At 39.5% G+C, this 27,234-nt stretch overlaps 1 protein-coding gene and 1 long non-coding RNA gene across 2 annotated transcripts in view; one reads left to right on the top strand and one right to left on the bottom strand.

The window, feature by feature from the left end:
* The window catches only part of PAK5 (p21 (RAC1) activated kinase 5), a 313,813-nt gene that overhangs the window by 232,777 nt on the left and 53,802 nt on the right, over positions 1 to 27,234 (top strand). The window lies entirely within an intron of this gene.
* LOC127491005 (uncharacterized) overlaps positions 1 to 27,234 on the bottom strand; it is a 39,016-nt gene that overhangs the window by 9,225 nt on the left and 2,557 nt on the right. The window contains exon 2 of the long non-coding RNA XR_007919435.2: positions 7,239 to 7,345. This is a non-coding gene — a long non-coding RNA (uncharacterized lncRNA). The remainder of the gene's footprint in view (positions 1 to 7,238; positions 7,346 to 27,234) is intronic.

The following is a 27,234-nucleotide window of genomic DNA, read 5'->3' as shown; positions in this document are numbered from 1 at the left end:
AATAAATCTCAGCTTCAGTTTCCTCACTTTTCAATTCAGGTTTAAAGTGTACCCAGTGTTTCCAATGCCAGCACATTAACCAACTAGTATAAAAAAATATTCCTCTGGGAATAATTACTAGAAGTACAGATTCCCTGAGCCCTGTGCTTGGAGTTTTAATACAGTGTCTTTGAGGATCACTGGATTCACAGGCTTCTTTCCTCTGATTCTAGCTTTAATAATTGAAGAGTCCTTCTTCATCAGGAAATAGACAAAGGTGCCATCTAGTGTCGCTCAACAGCTTGTACAGCCTACTCTTGAAATCTACTTGGAATGAATGAATACAGCAGAGTGTGGCATCTTGAATGATCTATGTGGCTACATCAGATGTGGATGTGTTGACACTTTAATTTCTCAATCTTCCTACTTATCAGTGCAGTAGAACTTGCATTTCAATTAGTGAAGCCAATGTTGTATTGAGGTAACTAAAGGATATCTCATCAACTCACTTGGAATAGTTGGCTTGATCTCCTTTATGATTTATGACTTGGCTGCTTCCTGGACTCAGTTATGCCTCTCAGCCTTTGTATTAATCACACACAATTGCAGTTAGTCCAGTTTTTTGCAACTACCTTTTTTTTCCTTACACAACTCTAGGAAAACCAAAGTGAACAAGTAAAAGAAAAAAGCTTCCAAGGAGAAAATAGCAATTTCTAATTCTTTGCTATTTGCTATCCCTACTGGCAACGTGTGACAGACTGCCAAGGAATTCAAATGTTTCACCCACCATCCACCCCTGGATTTCTATCCTTAGGTTCTCACTGCCCACAGAATAGCTAAGGTTCCCAGCCCTAAGAAAGAAGGCATACTTTTCTTGGATCACGGGAACTTTTCCTATGCCCTGTACCCCTGTGTAGCAACCTGTTGTGCCCTATGACCTCTTTTCCCACAGTATAGGTCATAGCAGCTTAACTGTCCCCTAGAAGCTGGATATGTGCAGAATCTTGGGACCCACCCCAGACCTGTTGAATCTGAATCTGCATTTTAACGAGATGCCTGGGTGTTGAGTGCATGCATTAAAGTTTGAGAAGCACCACCAGAGAGAACACAAAGGTTTTAGCTGAAAAGAATTCTGATTCCCCTCTCAATGTGCCACTTCCTTTGCAGTAGTATAAGGTAGTGACAGAAGGATGACCACCAGACAGATCTGGCATTGGCACCAGTATGTGCCACTTATTGCCTAAGTGAATTGGGCTAGTTCCTCAATCTTTCTGTGCTCTGGTTTCCCATCTATAATATTTAATTCAAGAGGTTTTAAGTGACTAACACATAAAACACACTTGTATAATACCTGGCTTGTAGCCTTTTCTTGATTGATATCAGTTCCTTTCTCTAACTACACCATGTTTCCAGGTAAATGCACACTTGAGTATTTATTGAACATTGCTTTCTATGGTTCTTTCCTTCCCTCCCCTTGTTGAGGGGATGGGCTTGGGACTCTCTCATAATCTGAAGAATGGGGAAGAAATGGCACCGCAGAGCTCTCAGGGCTAAATGCAGAAAGGTGATGCAACTTCCAGCTGGTTCTTTCAAGATACTCATTCTGGGGGAAACCAGGACCATGTAAGAAGATCACTATGCTAGAGAGGCCTCATGCAGTTGTTCCAGGAAACATCCAAGTTGAGCTCTCAGCCAGTAGTCCCAGCAGGAAGTACCAGCCATGTGAGTGACCTTGAATGGGTGTTGGGTTTTGACAAACACTTTTCCTGCAGATATCGATATTATCTTGTGATTTTCTTCGTTAGCCTGTGAATGTGATGGGTTACATAGATTGATTTTTTTTAATGCTCAATCAACATTGGGATAAATCCCACTTGGTTGTAGTGTACAAATTCTTTAATACATTATTTGATTTGATTTGGTAATATTTTGTTGAGGATTTCGCATCTCAAAAATTGGACAGGAGGCCGGCACCATGGCTCACTTGGCTAATCCTCCACCTGCGGCGCCGGCACCCTGGGTTCTAGTCCCGGTTGGGATTGCCAGATTCTGTCCCATTTGCTCCTCTTCCAGTCCAGCTCTCTGCTGTGGCCTGGGAGGGCAGCGGAGGATGGCCCAAGTGCTTGGGGTCCCTGCACCCGCATGGGAGACCAGGAGGAAGTACCCGGCTCCTGGCTCTGGATCGGCGCAGTGCCAGCCGTAGGGGCCATTAGGGGTGTGAATCAACAGAACGAAGACCTTTCTCTCTGTCTCTCACTGTCTATAACTCTACCTGTCAAATAAAATAAGTAAGTAAATAAATATTAAAAAAATTGGACAGGAGACATTTGGTCTGTGTTTTCTTTTCTCGTAATGTCTTTGGCTAGTTTTGGTAATAGAGCAATGTCATTCAAGTATTCCCTCTGCTTGTTTCTTCTGGAAGAGATTGTGTAGAATTGGTGTGACCCTCCTGTAAACGTTGGGTAGAATTTACCAGAGAACCCATCTGGACCTGTGTGGGGAGCAACTGGGAGCAACTCGCACTAGACTAAGTTACTGGAATTAAGACTTATTCTATGCATCTGCTCTCCCACAATATGGCGCTGAGAAGGGAGAAACAGCTTCTACACTGCTGCCTCCAGTTCAACCAATAAACTGTAGGACCTGCTCCTGATTGGAGGAGAGCAGCGTACTCGGCGTGTGGGTAGCAGAGTTGGGATTGGTGGAAGAGGACTATAAAGGAGGAGAGAGACAACATGCACGGGCAACATCTATCTGAAGGAACACCTGTGCAGTCCCCGAGAGAGCTGGCCGGCGGTGTGCCGCTCCCCCGCGGAAGTGGGGAAAGTGGCTAGGGGGAACCGCCCTTCCACGGAGGTGGAAGGGTCGGTAGCCAACCCGGGAAGAACCAGCAGCAAACCCGGGGAGGGCCGAGCAGACAAAAGAACAGCGCAGGGTCTTGTGTCGTTCCTCCATGAAGACGGGGAGTGACAGACCTGGTGTTTTATCTCTTGGAAGCTTATTAATTATTGATTCATTGTTACAGATACTCAGGCAGATTTGGATCTTCTGTTTTCTCTTGTGAATTTCAGCAGATTGTGTCATCCCTGAACTGGCACATTTCATCTAGATTGTTGGATTTATGAGCCTAGAGTTGTTCATATTACCTCCTTCTTATCCGTTTTAGTGGTTTTCCTCGAGTATTCAATATATCAACTCCACTCAGACAATCCTGTATGACTTCATAAACATGAGTGCTTTGGGGCCGGCGCCATGGCTCACTTGGTTAATCCTCCGCCTGCAGCGCCGGCATCCCATATGGGCACCAGGTTCTAGTTCCGATTGCTCCTCTTCCAGTCCAGCTCTCTGCTGTGGCCTAGGAAGACAGTGGAGGATGGCCCAAGTGCTCGGGCTCCTGCACCCACATGGGAGACCAAGAGGAAGTACCTGGCTCCTGGCTTCGGATCAGCATAGCACTGGCCATAGCAGCCATTTGGGGAGTGAACCAACGTAAGGAAGACCTTTCTCTCTGTCTCTCTCTCTGTCTATAACTCTACCTGTCAAATAAATTTAAAAAAAAATATATGAGTGCTTTGTAATACAAAGACACTTATTCCTTCTGTCATTGTTGCCATTCATTTCACTCATTTGTAGGTATATATATAATACTTTGTTTTTATTTAGAATAAACAAGTTGATAGGTTAGCTGAGTTAAGAAAACAAATATTATAAGTCTTGGTTTTACCTTCACCATTTCTTCTCTGATAGTCTCCCATTTACTATGAAAATCTGAGATTCTGATCTACAGTATCTTATATTCTCTATGAGGGACTTTTAGCATCTCTTCCAAGGCATATCTAGGGGCAACTGATTCCCGCAATATTTGAGACTATCGCTAGGTCTCTTTTCAAGGACAATTTAACAAGATATAGAATTCAGTTTGGTGGGATTCTTTTTCTCTCAAATACTTAAGTACTTGAAATATTTCACTCCCCTCTCTTCTTGCTTGCATGCGTCCTGAGAAGTAAGATGTAACTCTTGTTCCACTTTAGGTAAAGTATCCTAACCCCACTTTGTGAATTCTTTCAATATGTTTTCTTTAATTTTTATTTTTCTATAGATTGAAAGTAATATGGCTAGGTATAAGTTTCCTTTTGTTTTTTATCCTGTTTGCTGTTCTCTCAGTTTCCCAGCTGTATGCTTTGATGTCTGACATTAGCTTGTGGAAATTCTCAGTCACTGTTGCTTCAAATATTTTCTTCTGTTTCTTTCTTTCTTCTCCTTGTGGAATCCCCATTACCTGTAAATTATATCTTTTGCAGTTTTCCCAAGATTCTTGCACATTGAGTTCCACATTTTCCAGTATTTTTGCTCATTCCTTTTCAGTTTTGCATGTTTCTGCTGCGATATTCTTTTTTTTTTTTTTTTTTTTTTTTTTTTTTTTTTTTTTTTGACAGGCAGAGTGGACAGTGAGAGAGAGAGACAGAGAGAAAGGTCTTCCTTTGCCCTTGGTTCACCCTCCAATGGCCGCCGCGGCCGGCGCACTGTGGCCGGCGCACCGCGCTGATCCGATGGCAGGAGCCAGGAGCCAGGTGCTTTTCCTGGTCTCCCATGGGGTGCAGGGCCCAAGCACCTGGGCCATCCTCCACTGCACTCCCTGGCCACAGCAGAGGGCTGGCCTGGAAGAGGGGCAACCGGGACAGAATCCGGCGCCCCGACCGGGACTAGAACCCGGTGTGCCGGCGCCGCTAGGTGGAGGATTAGCCTAGTGAGCCACAGCGCCGGCCCTGCTGCGATATTCTTAAGCTAAAAGATTCTTGCCTCTGTTGTGCCCAAGATACTAAAAGGATCCTTCATTTCTGTCAGTGTTTTGATCTCTGGCATTTCTTTTTCACTCTTAGAAATTCCATCTCGCTGCTTTCATTGCTCTTTTGTTCTTTCATGCCATCCCCTTCATTTATTAGAGCCCTTAGCACATTAATCATAATTGTTTTAAATTCCCAATCTGTTAATTACAACGCCTTGCTATAACGTAATCGGATCCCAATCCTTGTTATTTCTCTTCAAACTTTCTGTATGCCATGTGATTTGATAACTATACATGATGTACTGAATAAAAGGAACTGTGAGGGGTGAGATAAGGAGGCAGGGAAGGATCTTGTAGTCCTATGATCAGGGCTCAGTCCTGGACTGTTAGCTTCACACATGCTTCTCAGTTCTTCTCTCGCAGGACAGATAGGAAGGCTGGCAAGGACTAAATTTGGGCATTTCCCTTCACCTAGGTCAGTTAGGTTCTGAAAAAAAAATCAATAAGTTAGATTCCAGCAAAATAGTTTCCTCTGAGGGAAAGTCTTCTTAAGAAGAACATAGGCAGAGCAGGTGCCATGGCAAAACAGGTTAAAGCCACCATCTGCAGCATCAGCGTCCCATATGGGTACCAGTTCAAGTCCTCACTGCTCCACTTCTGATCCAGCTCCTTGCTGATGTGCATGGGAAAGCAGCGGAGAATGGCCCAAGTGTTTGGGCCCTTGCACTCACATGGGAGACCTGAAAGAAGCATCTGGCTCCTGGCTTCAGATCAGCCCACCTCCAGCCATTCCAGCCATTTGGAAAATGAACCAGTGAATGGGAGCTTGTTCACTCACTCACACACTCTCTCTCTCTCTTCTCCCTCTGCCTTTCAAATAAATAAATAAGTTAAAAAAAAAAAAAAAGAAGATGATGAATATAGGCTCTGGTGTAGACCAAAATGGATCCTTTCTCCTCCTGCTGCCAGAAGTATGAATGAATTTTTCTCCAGTAGTCGCTGTTAAGCTGCTATTAAAACTATGAAAGCCTAGTTAAGCTCCTGGAGAGAAAACCCACAAAAGAGTTGGCCCTCCTGCAGGTCTTATCCCAGAGGCTCATCCATCCTGTGAGTCTAGCAATTCACCAGTCAGAGTTAGATTTTGTACTCCAGGGGTGGTTCCCATGCAAGATTCTGCTCTTGGCTTTCTGCTATAAGGAAGTTGTGATTCTCTGTATCCTGTCTGCTCAACATTTTGGGGGCAGCAGTGTTTCCTCTGACCTGACTTCTCTGGTGGATCTAAGAAGAGTTCTTGATTGGTTCAGTTTGTTTAGCTTTTTACTTACTCTTCAGGTGGGGTGATGGCTTCCAAGCTTCCTACATTCTCAAATAAAACTAGAGTCCTGTTTGATTTTGTAAATAAAGTTTTATTAGAATGCAGCCACACTCATTCATTTGTATCTCTCCAATGTATGCCCTGTCTATAATGGTAGAGCTGAATAATTGCCATGAAGATTGAATGGCCCACAAAGCCTAAATTATTAACTCTGTGGATATTTCACAGAAATGTTTGCTCACCCTGTTCTAGCCAATAGGGATTTGTAAAATCAATTCTGTTTTGTGGAATTCATGTTCTAGTGAGAGGGAGATGCAATCAAAGCCGATAAACACCAGGTGGTAATAAATGCCCAGAGAAAAATAGGAAAATGGGGCAAAAAAGTGAAGGGAATTTCAACAGGTGACTGAGGAAACTAGAATGACACTTGGAGAGAAGACTTTCCAAATAGGAAAGCAATGAAGAGGAAAGACTTCCAGTGTACTGGGAGAAGTAGGCCCCTGTTCAGTGAGAATAAGGAACCAAGTGTAGGAACTAAGGGCAGTGAGGCCCCAGGGAATGGGCCTCAGGGAGAACTTTGGGTTCAGACATATACTGTCCACCATGATTCGGTGCTCAGTTAGCACATGTCACTGGGGCATCTTCTAAAATGGACCAGATACCCTTTGCCTGAGACAGTGGAGCTGGTTGAGTAATATTGCTCATATCAGCTTAAAGAATTTAAAGACGAGGACTGTTTCAGGACAGGAGACCTTTATGCAACAACTCATGTGCAAAGGACTTTTTGGGAAGTGCTCCCAGGAAAAACTGGTAAAGGAGTAAGGGAGACAGACCATAAAAAGAAACTAAGCAATGGGGCAATTTCATGTAAAATTCCAGCCTTGGCCTCATTCACAGGGAGTTCTGGAACATAAATCAATGCTGAGCATTGATACCTACTGCAGGCAAGGAGTTCAGTTCTCATGCTTCCCTATAGGGGAAGAAAAAGTTTTTTCTTTACCTTCTTAGGTTCTCTAGCTAGAGCCCTACAAATTAGTGTTGATATAGTATGCAAAAGACAGTCCTTCAAAGATGAGTGTCTTAATCCATCACATTTTCTGCTGCTACAGCAAATACCTGTGGCAGGTAATTTATAAACTAGAGAAAATTATTACTCACAGTTCTGGAGGCTGGGCAATCCAAGTTCAAGGTGCTGGCACGTTCAGTGTTTGGTCTGTGCTTCCAAAATGGCACCTTGAATACTGTGTCCTTATATGGCAGAAGAGCTAGAAGGGGAAAGGGCCTAGTTAACTCCCTCCAGAACTTTTAGAAGGTTGATAATACTATTCATGAGAACCCTACCCTCATGACCTAACTACCTCTAAAGGCCTCACCTCTTCATACCATCCAATTAGGGTTTAATTAAGCTCCAACATATGGGGGCAGATGTTTGGCCTGGCAGTTAAGATGCTAGTTAGGATGCCTAACTCATATCAGACTGCCTATGTTCAATACCCACCTCCAGCTTCTGATTCTGGCTTCTTCCTAATGTATACCCTGAGAAGACATCAGTGACGGTCCAAGTGGCTTGGCTTCTGCTACCCATATGGGAAATCTGGAATGTGTTCTTGGCTCCCAGCTTCAGCCTAACCCAGTACTGGACAATGGGCACATTTGAGGATTGAGCTAGCAGATGGGAGCTCTCTGTCTGTGTTTGTATCCCTCTGTCTCTCAAATAGATAAATGAAAATTTAAAAATAATTTCTAACATGGATTTAAACTGTAGCACTGAGTTCCAAGTATAAGTTATGAGAAACAAAGCACCAAGAATCCCAGGAAAGCACACATTGATACAATGAAGGAAATCCAAAGGGATCCAAGCAGACTATCAACAGAATTTGCTACAAAGACCAAAAAGGAAATACCCTTGGGTCTTATAAATGTATCAAAATCTTGTATTTACCTGCACTAAGTCAAATATCAAACACATTTTCTGTTTGATATTGGGTTGGATATATTAAATATATGATTTTAAGAATGCTACATCCAGCCTGCGGTGCCGGCACACGGGGTTCTAGTCCCGGTCAAGGCACCAGATTCTGTCCCTGTTGCCCCTCTTCCAGTCCAGCTCTCTGCTGTGGCCCGGGAGTGCAGTGGAGGATGGCCCAGGTCCTTGGGCTGTGCACCCGCATGGGAGACCAGGAGAGGCACCTGGCTCCTGGCTTCAGATTGGCGCGGTGCGCCAGCCACAGCGCACGGGCTGCAGCGGCCATTGGAGGGTGAACCAATGGTAAAGGAAGACCTTTCTCTCTGTCTGTCTCTCTCTCTCTCACTGTCTAACTCTGCCTGTCAAAAAAAAAAAAAAAAAAAAAAAAAAAAAAAAAAAAAAGAATGCTACACCCACAATCACTTTCCAGTCATAGTATGAATGAAACACCCTCTGCCTAGCAATTCTGTTGGAGAAGGCCAGAGAAATGCAATGGAAATAACTAACCACACAAAGCTGTTGTGCAAAGCCATGATCAAACTCTTTCTGGGAACAGTGTATATATGGGTGATATTTAATAATAACCTGGCTATCTGGAGAACTCAGGCTAATTATTTCATTTCTTTGGTGTCTTACATAGGGGCTACTGCAGTTTTACATAAATTCAATGTAAAAAATAATTTGGACTTGACTATCCTATGACATACATTAATTTTTGCATATAGCACTGTGATACCTGCTTTCTCACAAGATACTTTCAACAGATGCCTTCCTGCAGTTGCTTTTATCTATCTTCACACTAGGGGGCAGACTTGAATCTTTTTGAAATCTATCCTGTGCAGTTCTTAGAAAACAATAGCTGTGTCAAATTAAAAATAAATCAACTAAACGCTACCACACTTGATTACTTCAAGGGAAAATTACCCCTTAGCATTTTTTCTTCTTCCTCCATCAGGTGCTGTTTTCAAACCCTCTGTAGAATGGATTTCAAATTGTTACCAGGCTACTTGTTCTGTGTATGTTTCTTTTGACTCCATTTGCGAACAGTATTTGAGAATGCATTTCAATTTTAAACAGGAAGATATACTTTCTGTGTTAAAGTGTCATCAACTAACATATTGGTGATATATTTCAAGTTCCTTTTCAAATTTAATCATTGTAATGCTTTGTTTTACTAGTGTGAAAATTCTCAGGAGAACACATCCAGTGTCCGAATGCAGAAAAGCCCTGGTATTCCTGACTCTAGTAGTGCTGACAGCTAAGAATTGTCAGTGGGCATTAGGCCTCCAGAATTGTCCAGTAATGAGTTCGTTTGCTCAGTTCAATCATCACCCCAAATACAGACTTTACAGGAGGAAAGGAATGCTCAGCCCTCTTTCTGTGCCTAGAAAACATCAAAGACCCATACTTTGCCCTCTGGTTGGATTCATGAGTGTCTGCACTGGTAAACCATGATATCTCTGATTCCTGTCAGTATGGGAGATGGCGATGAGCTCATTTACTTAGAATGGTGCTGGTAGGCTTTCTTTTGAGGGTGACTTCTTCTCTTGGCTCATCCGCACAACTTAGACTCTACCTGGAGGTCAACTGGTAGGCTTCCAAATTAGAGTCACTGACCTGGGGCACCAGAGCAAGTCCATCTTCATCACTAGAGAGACCACATCGAGAAAAATCTCATCTTTGTGCCGAGGATTACATGGTTTCCAGCACTCTGCTGCACAAAGCTCGGCTGTCTGACTGCCCAATGAATGCTTTCTGTCATCCTGGTCCTTCCACCAGAAGACTGAATACATGCTTTTCAAGTAATACGTGTAACTTGGGGAAGAGGCATCATTAATTCACGACGTCTGCAGATGCCTGCTTTATTCTTTACCACACTGAATATCCCCCGTGACTAGATTTTCTCTGTCTCCTCTTTCATTCTTATTCTATCACCAGTGGTATCAGCATCAGCAGCAGAAGCTGGACGGTGTAATTTATTAGGGTTGTCAGGGCCAATCTACCACCGATAACAGAATAGGGTGGAAGTGGGCCTGCCTGGCAAAGCAAATTTAATCTAAATGATTCAAAGGTTTCAGTAGCTTCCTACAAATTAATTCATCTTAAAGCCCTCCTAATAATATTGCCTTTAATTTCAGAATATGTGCACAAAGCACACACACACATCTCTCTTTTTCAAATACCCAATCAGATATGTAGAGAAGGAGATCAAAGTCAAATAAAAGAATATTACTTAGTATCATGGGTATCTTGTCCCAGCTAAAGATTGCTGGTCAATTTATCTGCAATCCAAGGGGAGCATGTCCACTGGTATTCCCAGACTGTCCTCTGAAATCAAATCCTCTTGACTAAAGCAGCCATGGAAACTACTCTCTGTTTTTATTTCAAATAATAACAAATTGACATAAAGGCTGTAAGTAACATATATAGGATCTTTTGTCCTGAATCTGGTGAGCTTAATTTGCCAACCTGATGCTGTACCACCTCCAAAAGCCCTATTGTGTATTTCCTACCTATTAAAGGGTGAATGTTTGTGTTCCCCAAATTCATATGTTGAAACTTTAACCCCATATGACTATATTTGGAGGTGTGGACTTTGCCAGATGACAAGGTCATGACAGAGCCCTCATGAAGGGGATTAGAGCCCCAAAGAACTCCCTCGCCCTTCCCTTCGTGTGATGTTATAATGAGAAGACAGCTGTCTCTGAATCAGAAAGCAGGTTTTCATCAATACTGAATCTGCCAGTACCTTGATCTTGAGCTTTGCAGCCTCAAAAGCTGGGGAAAAATGAATTTCTATTATTTATAAGCCATTCATTCAGTCCATGATATTCTATTAAAGAAGCCAGAATGGACTAAGGAGCATCATCCTACATGCCACTGAGAACATACATACCTGAACATAACACCAAGATTTTAGTCACTTGTTTCTGAGGGCCTAGTCAGGGTTTCTAGTTGTCCCAATAGTGAAGATCCAGTTAAAAAGCACCTGTTGCATTTAGTTGTCATGTCTTGTTAGTCTGATTGGGTCTAGTATAATTCTTCAGCTGCCTTTGGCTGTATTGACCTCAGCACCTCTGATGAGTACAAGCTCATTGTTTTATAGAATGTTCCACAATTTGGTTTTGTCTGATACATCCTCATAATTAGGCTCAGGTGATGCTCCTTTTGCACCAACTATCAGAGAAGCAATGCTGGATCTTCCCATTGTGTTGGGCCAGATGGTGCTTGAATTCAATGTGTTTCATGGTTGGAGGTGCTCACTTTGATCACTCAATGAAGTGATATCTGTCAGATTTCTCCACCATAAAGCAACTCGTTTCCCCTTTGTGGCGATTAAGTATATGAAAAGAAGGTGGTTTGAGAATACAAAAAAAATGGCCCCTAATTTTTAAAACATCAATTAGCTAAGGGTTTTTAATCCTAAAATTTAGTTAATTTTCTAAAAGATTTGGGTTTCTTAAGTCTTTTTGTTCAAGGCGCACACAGAGGAAAATTAACTCTTGGTGTCACTGTATTTCTCATTCCATTGGGATGCAGTTCCTAGAAATACTTAAAAAGCTATAGCCTATATTTCCACCAATTTATAAAAGTCATAATTGATACTTAACATATATACACTTGTATGTGCCAGTCATAAGTGTACAGCCCAATGACTTCCCAAAGAAAACACATAGACCAAAACCCATCATATTATACAACCCTTTCCCCCAGCAGATTCCCACTTCATGCCCTTTCCATTCTCAGTCACTCCCAAGGGTAGGACTCCATCATGGGCTTTTGCTTGTTTCTGAAATTTACTTTAATGGAAACATACAGTGTCTCCTGTACTGTGCCTCAGTCCTCTCACTCAACATTATGAGCTACATCAATGTTCATGCTACCATTTACAGCTGCACTTATTGTCCCTCCCAGGCCACCACCCAGATTTTGAGTTTTTTATTCCTTCACTCATTCAACAAACACCTACTGAGCATCTAGAATTTGAAGCAAAAAAGCTGCCACTGACAGGTGTGCTTCTGACCATCTGGTCTGTCCAAATTCTCTCCACTCTAACCCCAGGGGGAAGCAGTAATAGTTGCCATTATGTACCTGGCACTGAGGCACATGTTAACAACACAGAACTTTCTCACCTGATCCTCCCTCCAATCAATCTAGCAATATATCATTATGTATATTTTTGCAAACAAGAAATCTGATACATACAGAGAGGTTTCTGCAATTTGCAGGTGGCAGAGGAGATATTTAAACCTAAATATTTCTGCTTGCAAAGCCCACTATAGGTGTCAAATAGGTGCCCTGTTTCATGCCCCCTAACTCACCAGTTTACCTGCGGTTTAGTAAAATGATCTCATGTGAACTGTCCTGGATTCAAATACGCAGCTTTCTTAGTTACTGGGTCATGCCTTAGTTTCCACATCTGTGAAGCAGGGATAACAGTAGTACACATCTCACAGTGTTATGAAACTTATACACAGAGGCAGAATGCTCTCCCCATAGTGTGCATATCATAGTGTAAGCACTCCAATATGATCCTTAAATCTAGAAAAGTTACTGGAATCCAGAAGCTGTCTGGAGACAGAAAGGCCCAATCTGCCCAATCTTGGAGAATGTTTCCAGAGAGCTTTGGCTGATTGATTTGCAGGGGGAAAATTGGTGGTCAAGAAAAACAATATGAAAAGACAGTCATGAATTTTCCACTGGGGGCAGAAGCTATGCCTGAGCTGTAGATGAGTCTGTTTAACTGGAGTAGAGCAATACCCAAAGCTTACAGAGAGTGGTGGTATGAGTAGGAGGAATTCACAGGAGTGGGAGGAAGAAAATAGAAGTGGTGCTGATAGAGATCAACAAAACAGATAGCTGCCTCCTAGCTACCTGGTAAAGCTTATTTCTGTTAACAGTGTTTCACCTCCCTACCCAGAAGCATTTCCCAGTAGAGGCTAAAAGGGGTTACATCACTGTCTGAGCACTGAATCTACTAAGAAAGTCATTGTGTCATTGGGCAGGTAGCTTGTGGGCAATTTGGCCATTTCCTACTCTAGAGGGATCTCTGAATTTTCCTCTCCAGGCCACTCTACCTACCAGCTAGTTCTGCTTTGCAATGCCCCTGTGTCCAGTGTGGTCCCTCCCAGATTCCTGGGTTCTGTGCCAAGGCAAAATGAGGCAAAATAAATCAACTTGACTTTGGCTTCAAAGCCAACTCTGTCTCAGCCAACCATCTGTGACTTAGAGGAATAGGATCTAAAATGTGTGAGTGATGATGACATGCCATTTTGGTTTTGTTTTGTTGGTGTGTTTTTTGTTTTGTTTTGTTATTTTTCTGGTTAAAGAGTGAATTGAATAAATGGATATTTTTGTCTGCTAAAGCTCCATTACATGTATATTCAGACAAGATGGAGAATTCCTTGAATTAAATCCAATTATTCCCTTAGAGGAAACCAAACTTTGGTTGATAGAGAGGTTCCTTTCTGCATTCATGGAGATGTTGTAGTCACATTTGATTGATTTAGAGAAGTTTTTAATCTCAACTCTGACAAATGTTGTATGTCAACCAAGCTTTTTACTAGCTACCAATCTAGCATAGAAAATTCCTGCAGTACAAAATGATGAAAACAGAATGAAATGCATAAAAAAGTCAGGAACTGACTGAGAAATCAGCCCAAAGCTCTACTCATAAAAATGACTAAGGTGTGACAGGTGAGCACATCCCAGACATAGAGGGGGCTCTGCACCCCTGAATACAATAAGGATAACCATGGAAAATATTATTCCCTAGGTTGTATATTTGGGGCAAGAGCTCTGTGTTCAGATATTCTTTGAATTTAATTCTGACATCACCACTACTTAAGTCAACCATGATTGCAAAAATGTTACATAGCAAACAACTCCCATGATTTTAATGATTAGAACAACAAATATTTCTTTTTCTGTTCAAGGATCTGTAGGTTGGAGGGTTTAGTCTGCTAGGGTTTCAGGTCACTAAGAATTGGCTGCAGGTTGTGGGCTAGGACTAGCAAGTTCATAAGCCAAGTTCTTTTCAGGGTACATATAAGGAACTCAAGCTATCAAGCAAAGCACAAAATAGCCTCTGCTTTTGTCAATTCACCAACATTTCAACAGCTGAAGTAAGACACATAGTCTTGGCCAAAGTCAATGGATCAAGGATATATATTCTTTATATTCTACTGGAAAACATCAGTCATCCATAAAGGATGGGATTTGTAATTATTACAGGGAGTGGGGAAGAACTGAAATAATATTTATCTACTGTAATCACTAAAAGCTGTGGAATTTTGGCCAATGGTAACTTCCTTTTCCTCATATGTAAAATGCAGGGAAATAATAATATCTCTCTTAGGGTTATTGGAAGATCAAAAGTAAAAGATTGGCAACAACATAGGGTGACTAATACAGGGAAATTTTATTGTTATGGAAATCACCCTTTGCATCAGTCTTTGTCTCCTGCCCTCTCCTCAGTTTCACCAGTGCTAGTATCTTCCTCACCCAGTTTCTGAATTCTTGGAATTCCTGCTTGGTTTTCTTTCACTTCCAAGAATAATTCAAATTATTCTTTCTACACATGAGGTTAAGGTAATATGAATATCTTTGCAGACTTTCTCTTATATTTAGATGGTGAGAAAAATAGATGGAGATCCAAATATCAACTTCATTATTGTGGAGTCCCACTTACAATGAGGTTTCATACAGTATACCCCTCCACCTTACACTGCTGCTTAAATATGGGAGAGAGATCTGCAAAGCTATATTGACCCAGCCCACTTACTTCAATACACACTCATCACTTGCCTATTTGGGATTCGAGAGGAACTCTGATCTCTAGAAGACAAGTTCTGTGTCCTTTCCACATGGAAATAGAACACACTAGGCTGTACAGACAGATAAACTCACCAGAAAAATGCAGAGAAGGTCCCTTGAGCCATGTATGTGGCCTAACCCTTCAACTCTTTCCCGTCAGATAATTCATACTCCATATCACAAGCAGACAATTGGGTAGAGTAGGCAAGAGAAGACAAAACTGTTATTCCAATGGAAGACTCTTCGGGAACACAGGAGGGCAGGGGAAAAACAGTTTCCTTGACAACCTGTTTTGCAAATGAGAAATGTTAATCCCTTGCTGGGAGATTTCTAGCCAGTGGAGAAATCAGTTGGCTTAGAATCAGTGACCTGGACTAATATCAATAATGAATCATTCATCTATCGTCACAAATTATTCTGTGTAACAAAGCACACTAAAGCTAAAGAGCTTACAACACACTCAAAACTATAAAACACTGCTGAAAAGTACTAAAGAATACATAAATAAATGGAAAGGCATTCTGTGTTCATAGATTGGAACAATTAGTATTATTAAGATGAAAATCTGATTTAATGCAATCCTTACCAAACTCTCAATGGCATTTTTTGCAGATGTAGAAAAACCATCTCAATATTCATGTGGAATCTCAAGAGACTCCAAATAGCCAAAACATTCTTTTAAAAAGGATTTTTAAAAGTCAGAGGACTCACACTTCCTGATCTTACAACTCACTGCAAAAGTATAATAGAAACCAAAAATAGTATGGTGTGAGTATAGGGAAAGACATCAAGACCAATGGATTTGAATATTCCAAGAAGCAAATCAGAGGGCACCATTCATTGAGAAAGGACAGTTTTTTGAACAAATAGTGCTGGAAAACTGTATATCCACATGCAGAAGAATGAAATCAGCCCCTTGCCTTGCACCATATATAGAAATTAACTCAAAATGGATCAAACATAATATATAATGGATCTAAATATAATATATAAAACTTTAAAACTCTTAAAAGAAAAATGAGGAGTGGAGTATATCATGGCAGCAGATTGTAGGACACCTGCATTCCACATAAGAACGCTGGAGCAAATCCAACTACTATGTTTCTTTTCCAGTCTCCTGGGTTTGCACCTGGAAAACAGCCATAGATGGACCAAGTACTTGAGCCCCTACCACCAACATGGGAGAACCCTATGGAGTTCCAGGCTCATTTCCTGGCTTCGGGCATTTTAGGAGTGAACCAGTAAAAAAAGAACTCTCAGTCTCTTTGTCTTTCTCTTTCTCTCTCTTTCTCTCTCCTCTCTCCTCTCTCCTCTCTCCTCCTGTGCCCATCTTTCTTTTTTCTGTTGCTGTGTCTTTGGAAGGAAGGGTAAAAGGAAGAAAAATGGGGACAGGGTTTTATAATCTTGCATTTGACCATGATTTCTTGGATAGGAAACAAAAAGAATGGGATGGGATTTATTAAAATTAAAAGTTTCGTGTATCCAAAGACACCATCAAGAGAGTGCAAAGATAAGCCACAGAATGGAAGAAAGTATCTGCAAATCACATAGATGATCAGAGAGTAATATTCAGAATACATAAAGAACTCCCACAACTTAAAAACATCCAGAACAAACAATCCAATTCAAATATGGGCAAAGGAATTGAATATGTATGAAGATAAATCACTAAGTGCAGGAAAATATGCTTAACATAATTAGTTCCTGGGGAAAAGCAAATCAATAGCACTTCATACCAATTAGAATGACTATTATAAAAAAATTAATGGAAATTAATTGCTTTAAAGATGTGGAGAAATTGGAGAGAAATTAGAACCTCGTGCATTACTGGTAAGGATGGCAAATGGGATTATGGAAAACCAATTGGTGGTTCCTTAAAAGGCTAAACACAGACTTCCCATATGATCCAACAACTCTACTTCTCAGTATATTAAAAAAGAATTGAAAGCAGAGACTGTAATAGGTACTTGTATGCCAGTGTTCACAGCAACATTATCACAATAGCTAAAAGATAGAAACAACACAAATGTCCATCAACAGATGAATGAGTTAACAAAACTACACACACAAACACACAATGTAATATTATTTAGTCTTTAAGAAGTAATTTTTTGAGAGGTGGGGAGACAGTGCACTCCCATCTTCTGGTTTACTCTCCAGATAGCTAGGGATGAACCAAACAAAAGCCAGAAACCAGGTCTCCCGTAGGGTGGCAGGAACCCAGCCATCTAAATCACTAACAGCTGCCTTTCTGGGACACATAATCAGGAATGTAGAGTCAAGAGCAGAGGTAGAATGACATTTTTTGCAGAAGAAGAAAAATCTTGGGACCGCAACCTAAGCACTCTGACATGGGATGTGTTTGTCCCAGCCAGTGGCTTAACTACTAGACCAAACACCCACCCACAGGTAATGAAAGTATTGTGCATGCTAACATGGATGGGCTTTGAGAGGGTTTGGCTAAGTGAAATAAACCAGACACAAAATACCAAGTATTTTATGATTCATTTATATGAGGGACCCAGAACAGGCAAATTTAGAGGCAGAAAGTAGATTAGAGGTAATAGGGTCTGGATGTACTGCTTAATGGATATAGAGTTTCTACTTGGAATAATGAAAAAGTTCTGGAAATTAATAGTGCTAATAGCTATACAATATTGTGAATATACTTCAGGCCACCAAATTAAAGGGTTAATTTAATGTATTTTTTACCACAATAAAAAAGAGCTTAAAACAGTAAGCATTTATTGTTTCTCACAATCCTACAGGCAGGGTATTTGACCTGTGTCCTGCAGCTAGTCTGTTTATTCTCATCCAGGCTCAAGCATGTGTCAGCTGCTGAATCAGCTAGAGGCTGGCTGGGATGCCCTAGTCTCATCTCTACGTGTTTCTTGGGTTTCAATGATAGTCTAGTGTTGTTCACATGGCAACCAGGCAGGGTTCAAAGCCTCACAGCCTCCAGAAACCTTGGCTTAAATAAGCATTACATCACTTCTGCTCCATTCTGTTGGTCAGATACAATCATGTGACTAAACCCAAAATCAAGGAGAAGAGAAACAGATTTTTCATTTCCCAATAGAAGTTTCAGGCTCATATGGCAAACTGTATGTTAAGAGGAACTGTATGTTAAGAGGAAATAAGTATATTTTGCATCAATTTACCATTTGACACTGCCCATTTCTTCACTAGTTGGTTTGGTTGGTTTTTATGGAGTTTCTTGATCTCTGTATATTCTAGTAATTAAACCTTTATCAGTTACATAGTTTGCAAATAATTTCTTCCATTTTCTCGATTGCCTCTTCACTTTCCTGATTGTATCTTTTGCAGTACAGAAGTTTCTCAATTTGATGTAATCCCACTTGTTAATTATGGCTTTGATTGCATGTGCCTCTGGGGTCTTTTCCAAGAAATTTTTGCCTATGCCAATGCCTTGTAAGGTTTCCCCAATGCTCTCTAATAATTTGATGGTATCAGGTCATAGATTTAGGTCGTTAGTCCATTTTGAGTGGATTTTTATGTAAGGTGTAAGATAGGGGTCCTGCTTCATACTTCTGCATGTGGAAATCCAGTTTTCCCAGCACCATTTGTTGAAGAGACTGTCCTTTCTTCAGGGATTGGTTTTAGCTCCTTATTTGAATATAACTTGGTTATAAATGTTTGGATTGATTGCTTGCATTTCTATTCTGTTCATTGGTCTATCTGTTTTTGTACCAGTACCAGGCTGTTTTGATTATAACTGCCCTGTAATATGTTTTAAAGTCAGAGATTATGATGCCTCTGGCTTTATTTTTGTTGTTCAAGATTGCTCTAGCTATTCGAGGTCTCCTGTGCCTCCATATGAATTTCAGCATCATTTTTTCTAGATATGAGAAGAATGTCTGTGGTATTTTGATTGGTATTGAATTGAATCTGTAAATTGCTCTTGGAAGAATGGACATTTTGATTACATTAATTCTTCCAATCCATAAACATGGACTTTTTTTCCATTTTTTTGTATCTTCTATTTCTTTAATATTTTGTAATTCTCATTGTAGAGATCTTTGACTTCTGTTGTTAAATTTATACCAAGGTATTTGATTTTTTTGGTAGCTATTCTGAATGGTATTGATCTTAGAAGTTCTTTCTCAGCTGTAGCATGGTCTGTGTATGCAAAGGCTGTTGTTTTTTGTGTACTGATTTCATATCCTGCTAATTTGCCAAACTCTTCTATGAGTTCCAATAGTCTCTTGGTGCAGACTTTTGAATACCCTAGATATAGAATCATGTCATCTGCAAATAGATAGTTTGACTTACTCTTTCCCGATTTGAACCCCTTTGATTTCTTTCCTTGCCTAATGGCTCTGCCTAGAACTTCCAATACTATATTGAATAGCAATGATGAGAATGGGCATCCTTATCTGGTTCCAGATGTCAGTGGAAATGCTTCCAACTTTTCCCCATTTATTAGGATATGGGCCATGGGTTTGTCATAAATTGCCTTGATCATGTTGAGGAATGTTCCCTCTAAACCCAATTTGCTTAGAGTTTTCATCATGAAAGGGTGTTGTATTTTATCAAATGCTTTCTCTGTCTGCATCTATTGAGGTAATCATATGGTTTTTGTTCTTCATTTTGTTAATATTATGTATCACATTGATTGATTTGCAAATGATGAACCATTCCTGCATACCAAGGATAAATATCATTTGGTCCAGATGAATGATCTTTCTGATGTGTTGTTGGATTCAATTGGCTAGAATTTTGTTGAGGATTTTTGCATCTGTATTCATCAGGGAAATTGGTCTGTAATTCTCTTTCTCTGCTGAATCTTTTCCAGGTTTAGGAATTAAGGTGATGGTTGCTTCATAGAAAGAGTTTGGGAGGATTCCCTCTCTTTCAATTGTTCTAAATAGCTTGAGAAGAGTTGGAGTTAGTTCTTCAAATGTCTGGTAGAATTCAGTGATCAAGCCAATTGGTCCTTGGCTTTTCTTTGTTGGGAGGGTCTTTATTATTGATTCAATTTCTGTCTTGGTAATGGGTCTGTTTAAGTTTTCTATGTCTTCATGGCTCAATTTAGGTGGTTTGTAAATGTCCAGGAATCTATCCATTTCTTCTAGGTTTCCCAGTTTGTTGGCATACAGCTCTTTGTAGTAATTTCTGATGATTCTTTTTATTTCTGTGATGTCTATTGTTACATTTCCTTTTTCATCTCTAATTTTATTGATTTATGTCTTCTCTCTCTCTCTCTCTCTCTCTCTCTCTCTTTTTTTTGGTTAGTTTTGCCAATGATTTGTCAATTTTGTTTATTTTTTCAAAAAACCAGCCCTTCATTTTGCTGATCTTTTATATTTTTTTGTGTTTCAATTTTGTTGATTTCTTCTTAATTTCACTTATCTCTTTTCTTCTACTAGTTTTGGGTTTGGTTTGTTGTTTTTCTAGATCCTTGATGTACAATGATAGTTCATTTATTTGGTGTCTTTCTCATTTCTTGATGTAGGTGCCAATTGCTTTAAACTTTCCTCTTAAAACTACTTTTGCTATATCCCATAAGTTTTGATATGTTGTATTGTCATCTTCATTTGTTTCCAGAAATTTTTTGATTTCTCTTTTGATTTCTTCTGTGACCCACTTTTCAGTCAGGAGCATGTTGTTCAGTCTCCATGTGTTTGCATGCATTCTAGAGATTCCTGAGTTGCTGATTTCCAGTTTCATTGCATTGTGGTCCAAGAAGATGATATGATTTCAATATTTTTTAATTGCTGAGGCTTGCTTCATTGCCTAGCATGTGGTCAATTCTAGAGAAAGTTCCATGCATTGGTGAGAAAAATGTGTATTCAGTAGCTAAGGTGGAATGCTCTATAGATATCTGCTAGGTCTATTTGGTCTATAGTGTCAATTAACTCTGTTGTTTCCTTGCTGTTTTCTGTCTGATTGATCTGTCCATTGCTGACAGTGGGGTATTGAAGTCCCCTTTTACTATTGTATTTGGGTCTATCTCTCCCTTAAATCCATTAACATTTTTTTTAGATATCCAAGTAACATGTAATTAGGTGCATATACATTTATAATAGTCACATATTCTTGTTGAATTGATCTTTTAATCATTATATAGTGTCCTTTGTCTCTTTCAATATATTTTGTGTTAAAGTCTATTTTGTCTGATTTTAGGATGGCTATACCAGTTCTTTTTTGGTTTCTGTTAGCATGGATTATCTTTTTCCATTCTTTTATTTTCAATCTATGTTTGTCTTTGTTAGTAAGATATGCTTCTTGTAGGCAACAGATAGATGGATTTTCTTTTTTTAATCCAGTTAGCCACTCTGTGTCTTTTAACTAAAGAGCTGAGACCATTTACATTCAGGGTAACTATTATTAAGTACTGATTTTGCACTGCCATGTTTCCATCAATTGTCTTAATTATGTATTTTGGGTTTCCTTTGTGCTTTTGCTGGATCCTTTTCTGTGTTCATCTTCTTTCATAGTGATTTTCATTTCTCTGTGTTTCTGTGTGTAGCACATCCTTGAGTATCTTCTGTAGGACTGGGAGAAATATTTTAAATTCTTTCAGTTTCTGTTTGTTGTGGAAGATCTTTATTTCTCCTCCATTCATAAATGAGAGCTTTGCAAAGTACAGTATTCTGGGTTGACAGTCTTTTTCTCTTAAGACTTGGAGTATATCTCACAATTCTCTCTTTGTCTGTAGGGTTTCTGATGAGAAGTCCACAGTGAGTCTAATTGCTTTTCCTTTGAATGTGATTTGGCATTTCTCTTGTGCACATTTTAGGACCATTTCTTTATGTTTTTCTGTGGGGAATTTTACTACAATGTGTCGTGATGAAGATTGTTTCTGGTCATGTCTACTGGGAGTTCTATGTACTTTCTGTACTTACTTGGATATCTTTCTTTCTCTAGATTGGGGAAGTTTTCTGTTTTTATTTCATTAAGAAGGCCTTCTGATCCTTTCTCTCTTTCCACACCTTCTTGGATTCCTATGATCCGCATGCTTGATGGTATCTTGTAAATCTCTAACCTTTTTTTTGTTTTGTTTTGTTTTTCTAATTTCTTCTTTTTTCTGGTCTTACTAATATTTCCAGAAATCTGTCTTCTAGTTTTGATATTCTTTCCTCTGTCTCATCTATTCTGTTGTTAAGGCTTTCCACTGAATTTTATATGGTCTATTGAATTCTTCATTTCTAGTATTTCCTTCTGACTTCTCTTTAATATCTCAATTTCTTGGAAGTATTTTTCATTTGGATTGTAAATTTGCTTCTGATGGTTTCGATGTAATCTGACAGCTTTCTGAATTCCATTCCTGGCATTTGCTCAATATCTTCATCTTCACCTTCCTTATTGAGGATTTGTAGTGCTCCTTTGGGAGGGTCATAGTGGGGAAATTCTCTTATGAGGCTTCTTTTTATGAGCTGCTGTGTTTGTGTGTTTCAAGTGGAAGCACTGAGCGCCATCTACTGGAGCCATGTTCACTTGTCCATTGCAATGGAAGTGGGACAAGCTCTGGTTTACCTTGCCCCACCTGCTGGGATCCAGCTCACTTCTCAATGGTTGATGGAACAGGCTTGAATTTTTGATATTCAGGACTTTTCCTTATTGTTCAGCTTCTATGGCAGAGAATAAATTCTGAAATGTTGTGAACTTTGCTCCTGGGTGGGGGATATGGTAGAGTGACTACTGCAATTGATGGGTATGTGTTCGGAAGGCTAAGACTTATATTTGAATATATAAATAGTCAAGATGGCTTCCCTCAGCTGGCTTCTTACAGGTCTGGGGGGAGGGGGGTGTGGTCCACGAGTGCCTGACCTCGCTGTTTACTTTTCTGTACCTCCTCTCCTCCACCCCCCTGCATGGAACTTCAAAAGCAGTTTACCAATTTCTCCCTCCCACTGCTATTCATGGTTCTGCAGGCCTGCAATTTCCTGACTAACCTGCACCACTGGGGGCTCTGCCACACTGTCACTGTTTCCCTTTCTTATTCTCTCTTTCTGCTTGAACCTGCCCAGTCTGTCTTGGCCTCCTGGGCTTCCTGTTGTAAATTTCCCATGGCTCTATCTCCAGCATATATCTTCTCTCCTTTTTTAACTATCTATTTTTACCCTGGGTAACTTGGATTGTCCTGTTGCTATGACACCATCTTGAAGCCTTATTAGATAATAACCATATTTAAAAATACATATATCTATAGGTGTGTTCATATATATCAATAAACTATCTCTCTGTATGTGTTTTACATATGCATAGAATATGTCAAACACAGAGAAATTTTCCAAATTCATACTGAATTGAAATAGTTTGGGTTATGATAAGGGAACTTCAGGAGTAAATTGAAGGCAAATTGGAAGATTTCAGTGTACAAATGAATAGTCTCCAAATTGTGTTAAAAATCAGATTGTGAGTCAGTGGATCTGGATAGGGCTGAAACCCTGCATTCCTTACCATCTTCTAGGTCATGCTGCTGCTTGGTGTTCTAGGGACCACACTTTGAGTAGCAGGTGGAGAAGCTCTAGCAATAGGTATGCTTTACAAACCTGGCTGCATGTCGAAATCACCAGGGGAGCTTTAGTAGTTACTGACACCTGGAAACACCACCACAGGCATAATTTGTCTGGGGAGAGTCCTTGCTTCAGGAGCGTTTGTGAACTCCCAGGCAATTCCAGTGTGCAGCTGGATCCGAGAGACATTGCAGTTGAAGCTGCTGTGTGATTCAGATTCCCTTGCTGCTTTAGCCATTGTTACAAGCTATTACAAAACCTCAAGGTGCATTCTTAAACTTTTCATTACAGTTTCAAAGAGACAAAATCTTTAACATATGAACACATTTTTTAGTCCCATAATTGCAGCATTATCTTTTCTTTTTTTTTTAAAAGATTTTATTTATTTATTTGAAAGTCAGAGTTACACAGAGAGAAGAAAGGCAGAGAGAGAGAGAGAGAGAGGTCTTCCTTCCATTGGTTCACTCCCCAATTGGCTGCAATGGCCGGAACTGCGCCAATCCAAAGCCAGGAGCCAGGTGCTTCTCCTGGTCTCCCATGCAGGTGCAGGGCCCAAGCACTTGGGCCATCCTCCACTGCCTTCCCAGGCCACAGCAGAGAACTGGACTAGAAGAGGAACAACCAGGACTAGAACCCAGTGCCCATACGGGCTGCTGGCGCCGCAGGCGGAGGATTAACCAAGTGAGCCACGGCGCCAGCCCAAGCATTATCTTTTCTTAAAAAGTTTATTTAAGTTATACAGGTTTCATGTATTTCATATATACAGATTTAGGAACATAGTGATACTTTCCACCCCATCCTCCCTCTTGCCCACATTTCAACACTTCTTCTTCCTCCCTCTCCTATTCCCGCTCTTTATTTACAAAGATCTATTTTCAGTTTACTTAATGATCATAAACTTAACCCTACACTAAACCTGAAATGTAATGTATTGTAGTGAAATAGACATTTTGAGATTCAATGATTGTTTATAGCCCTTGTCTCTTCTGTTGAGGAACAGGGTTTTTTTCCTCCTTTTCCCTTCATACTATTTGCTGAACTCTTTTACTTAGTATAGGGTTAACTATACAATCATGAAGAATAGTAAAAATTAATCTTTGTGAAAATTAAGAGTGGGAATGCAAGACGGAGGTGGGGGGAAGTGTTGAAGCATGGGAGGGAGGGTAGGGGAAGAAGTGTCACTATGTTCCTAAATCTGTATATATGAAATATATTAAACTTTCATGACTTAAATAAAATTAAACACCAACAAAAACAAAAAATAAATAAATAAAACTAGCTCCACCCCCACAAAAAAAAAGAATTCAAGAAATAGTATGAAGAAAAAAAAACACCATTCCTCAATGGGAGAGACAAGGGCTGTAAACAATCATCACATCTCAAAATGTCTATTTTACTCCAAACATTACATTTTAGGTACTCTATTAGTTACCTCAGATTAGGGAAAACATATGATATCTGTCTTTTGGGTACTGGTTTATTTCACTAAGTATAATGGTTTCCCATTGAGTCCATCTTGTTGCAAAAAAAAAAAAAAGAATTTCATTTTTTTACATCTGAATAGTCCTCCATATTGTATATATACCATAATTTCTATATCCAGTCAACAGTTGGAACACATCTTATTTTGCAGATTAATAGACAAATGTAGATTGCTATCCTTGTACTGAATAAGTCTCATTTAGTAAAAATAATTATAAATGAAAAAATATCAGTTTATTCTGTGTATAGCTTATATATTTAAAGAAACATAGAGTTAGCACTGCTGTTGTACAGAAGGAAAACCCCCTAGACTTGCAGGTTTCTCTGGATGAGCAGGCTCCACTAGTGAGAATGGCATCATTGCTTTGGCATTTGTTGAGCTAACAGAATATTCAAAAAGCAGTTCTCTATCTTTGGGTTTAAGAGATGGGAGTCTCCTGTCCTCTGACTCAATTCCCACCCCATCACAACAACACCCAACAACATCTGCTCTTATCACTCCCTTAGACAGTGAACCTTGGCCCACACTGCATTGTCTTGTCCTGTTAAACCCCTGCTTTAATAATGGCCTTTCAACTTAGTCAGTGGTTCATCCACATTCTAGGGCTCTCATCACATTTACCTGCAGTCATCATCCATAACAGTGACTGGCAAGCACTCATTCCAAGGTTTATCCAGTGGCTCACCTTTGCAGAAGCTGTTCTCAGGGTGCTACACCTTTGCTGGATAAAATCAAGTAGCCATTTGACTTGATGCCACACCCATGTGCTATAGCAAAGGAATGATTTACATATAATAAAAGATAAAAATCAAGAATATACAGCTGAGTTTTTACATATGTATACATTCATGTGACCAGAACCCAGATCAAGATATCAGACTTTCCATTTTCCAGGAAGTTCTTGAGCCCCTTCCCAGTAAGCCCCCTGAGGATAACTGATACTCTGATTTCCATTACCCAGGAGAGATAGATGATTAATAATAACTAGGAATATTTGGTAAAGCTAAACTTAGTATTTGATGAACTTAAAAGTTTCATGTGTTTGGAAGGTTTGGAGCCCTCTTTATTTTCTATAAGGCATTCTTTTATTGGTATCTTAAAAACCAATATCTGAAATATGAAGCATGTAGTTACAACACCAACTTTACTTTTTTAAATGTTATTTAATCACCTAATGGTTTTATTTCCAGATTAGAGTTTTTTAACATTTATTATGCCTTCAAGAAATACTTTTCACCCTTATAAAGATTGCCTGAAATGTCAAGTTGAAACAAACAGCAAAAATTTAAGTTTTGAACATTCAAGTAAAGTTTTTTGGGCCAATTTTAAAATAAATTTACCTTGTCCTTCTTTGTATAGTCTACAAGAGAAAGCAAATAATTTTAGCCTTTAGCACTGCTAAACGGTAATAATTCAAGCATCATTTAACCACTCGGGTTGTTTCTGTCGGAAGTAGTAGCAATTGATGTTCGGACAACCTTTTTGTTATCAAATTATCAAATTTTTAAATGTCAGACTCTTGAACAAATGTGATGTAACAAGATGTTTCTTTTGTTGCAGAGAAAAATTTTGACATTACTATAAAGATTAATAACGTCAAAGAGCAGCAGTTAACTTGTTTTTCCCCAACTCCAAGAAAGTTCTGAGTTTAAACAGAATTTTAAATTTAAACACAACTGGAAATTTACAAATTATGAGTTTTAAACATCCTTGCTTTTGAAATTTTCTTTCTGCAAATATGTTACCTCACAACAATGTATGCTTATATTGCTTTCTTTTTTATTTTTTTAACTTTTATTTAATGAATATAAATTTCCAAAGAACAGCTTATGGATTACAATGGCTTTTTCCCCCCAGTAACTTCCCTCCCACCCGCAACCCTCCCATCTCCCACTCCCTCTCCCATACCATTCACATCAAGATTCATTTTCAATTTTCTTTATATACAGAAGGTCAAAGCTGCTCAGTAAAAAGCAAACCAAATATATAATTTTATATTTCCCAGTAACTATATCTGAAAAGTTTGTGATATATTAAGATGTCTCAATTTATAGAGACTTTTAAGAGGTAACATTTAAAAATCTTAGAAACACATCTTAAAAAAATGAAAAATCCCATGACTATGTGATCTAACAATGTCACTATTGCAAGTATAACCAATGGTGATGAAATCAGTATGTCAAAGAGACATCTGTACACCCATATTCATTGCAATACTATTCACAATAACCAAGGTATGGAATCAACCTAAGGGTTCACCAGTAGATGAGTGGATAAAGATGTTGTTTATGAGTAAATACCCAACAAAAATACTTTTCTAGCCTTAAAAATAAGGAAATCTTATCATTTGTAGTAATATAGGTGAACTTGGAGAACATTATGTCAAGTGGAATAAGCCAGGCCTGG

This window comes from Oryctolagus cuniculus, chromosome 11 (assembly GCF_964237555.1).
Source record: "Oryctolagus cuniculus chromosome 11, mOryCun1.1, whole genome shotgun sequence".
Lineage (NCBI taxonomy): Eukaryota > Metazoa > Chordata > Mammalia > Lagomorpha > Leporidae > Oryctolagus > Oryctolagus cuniculus.
The sequence above is the reverse complement of the archived record's forward strand: the minus strand, read 5'-3'. Positions and strand labels throughout refer to the sequence as shown.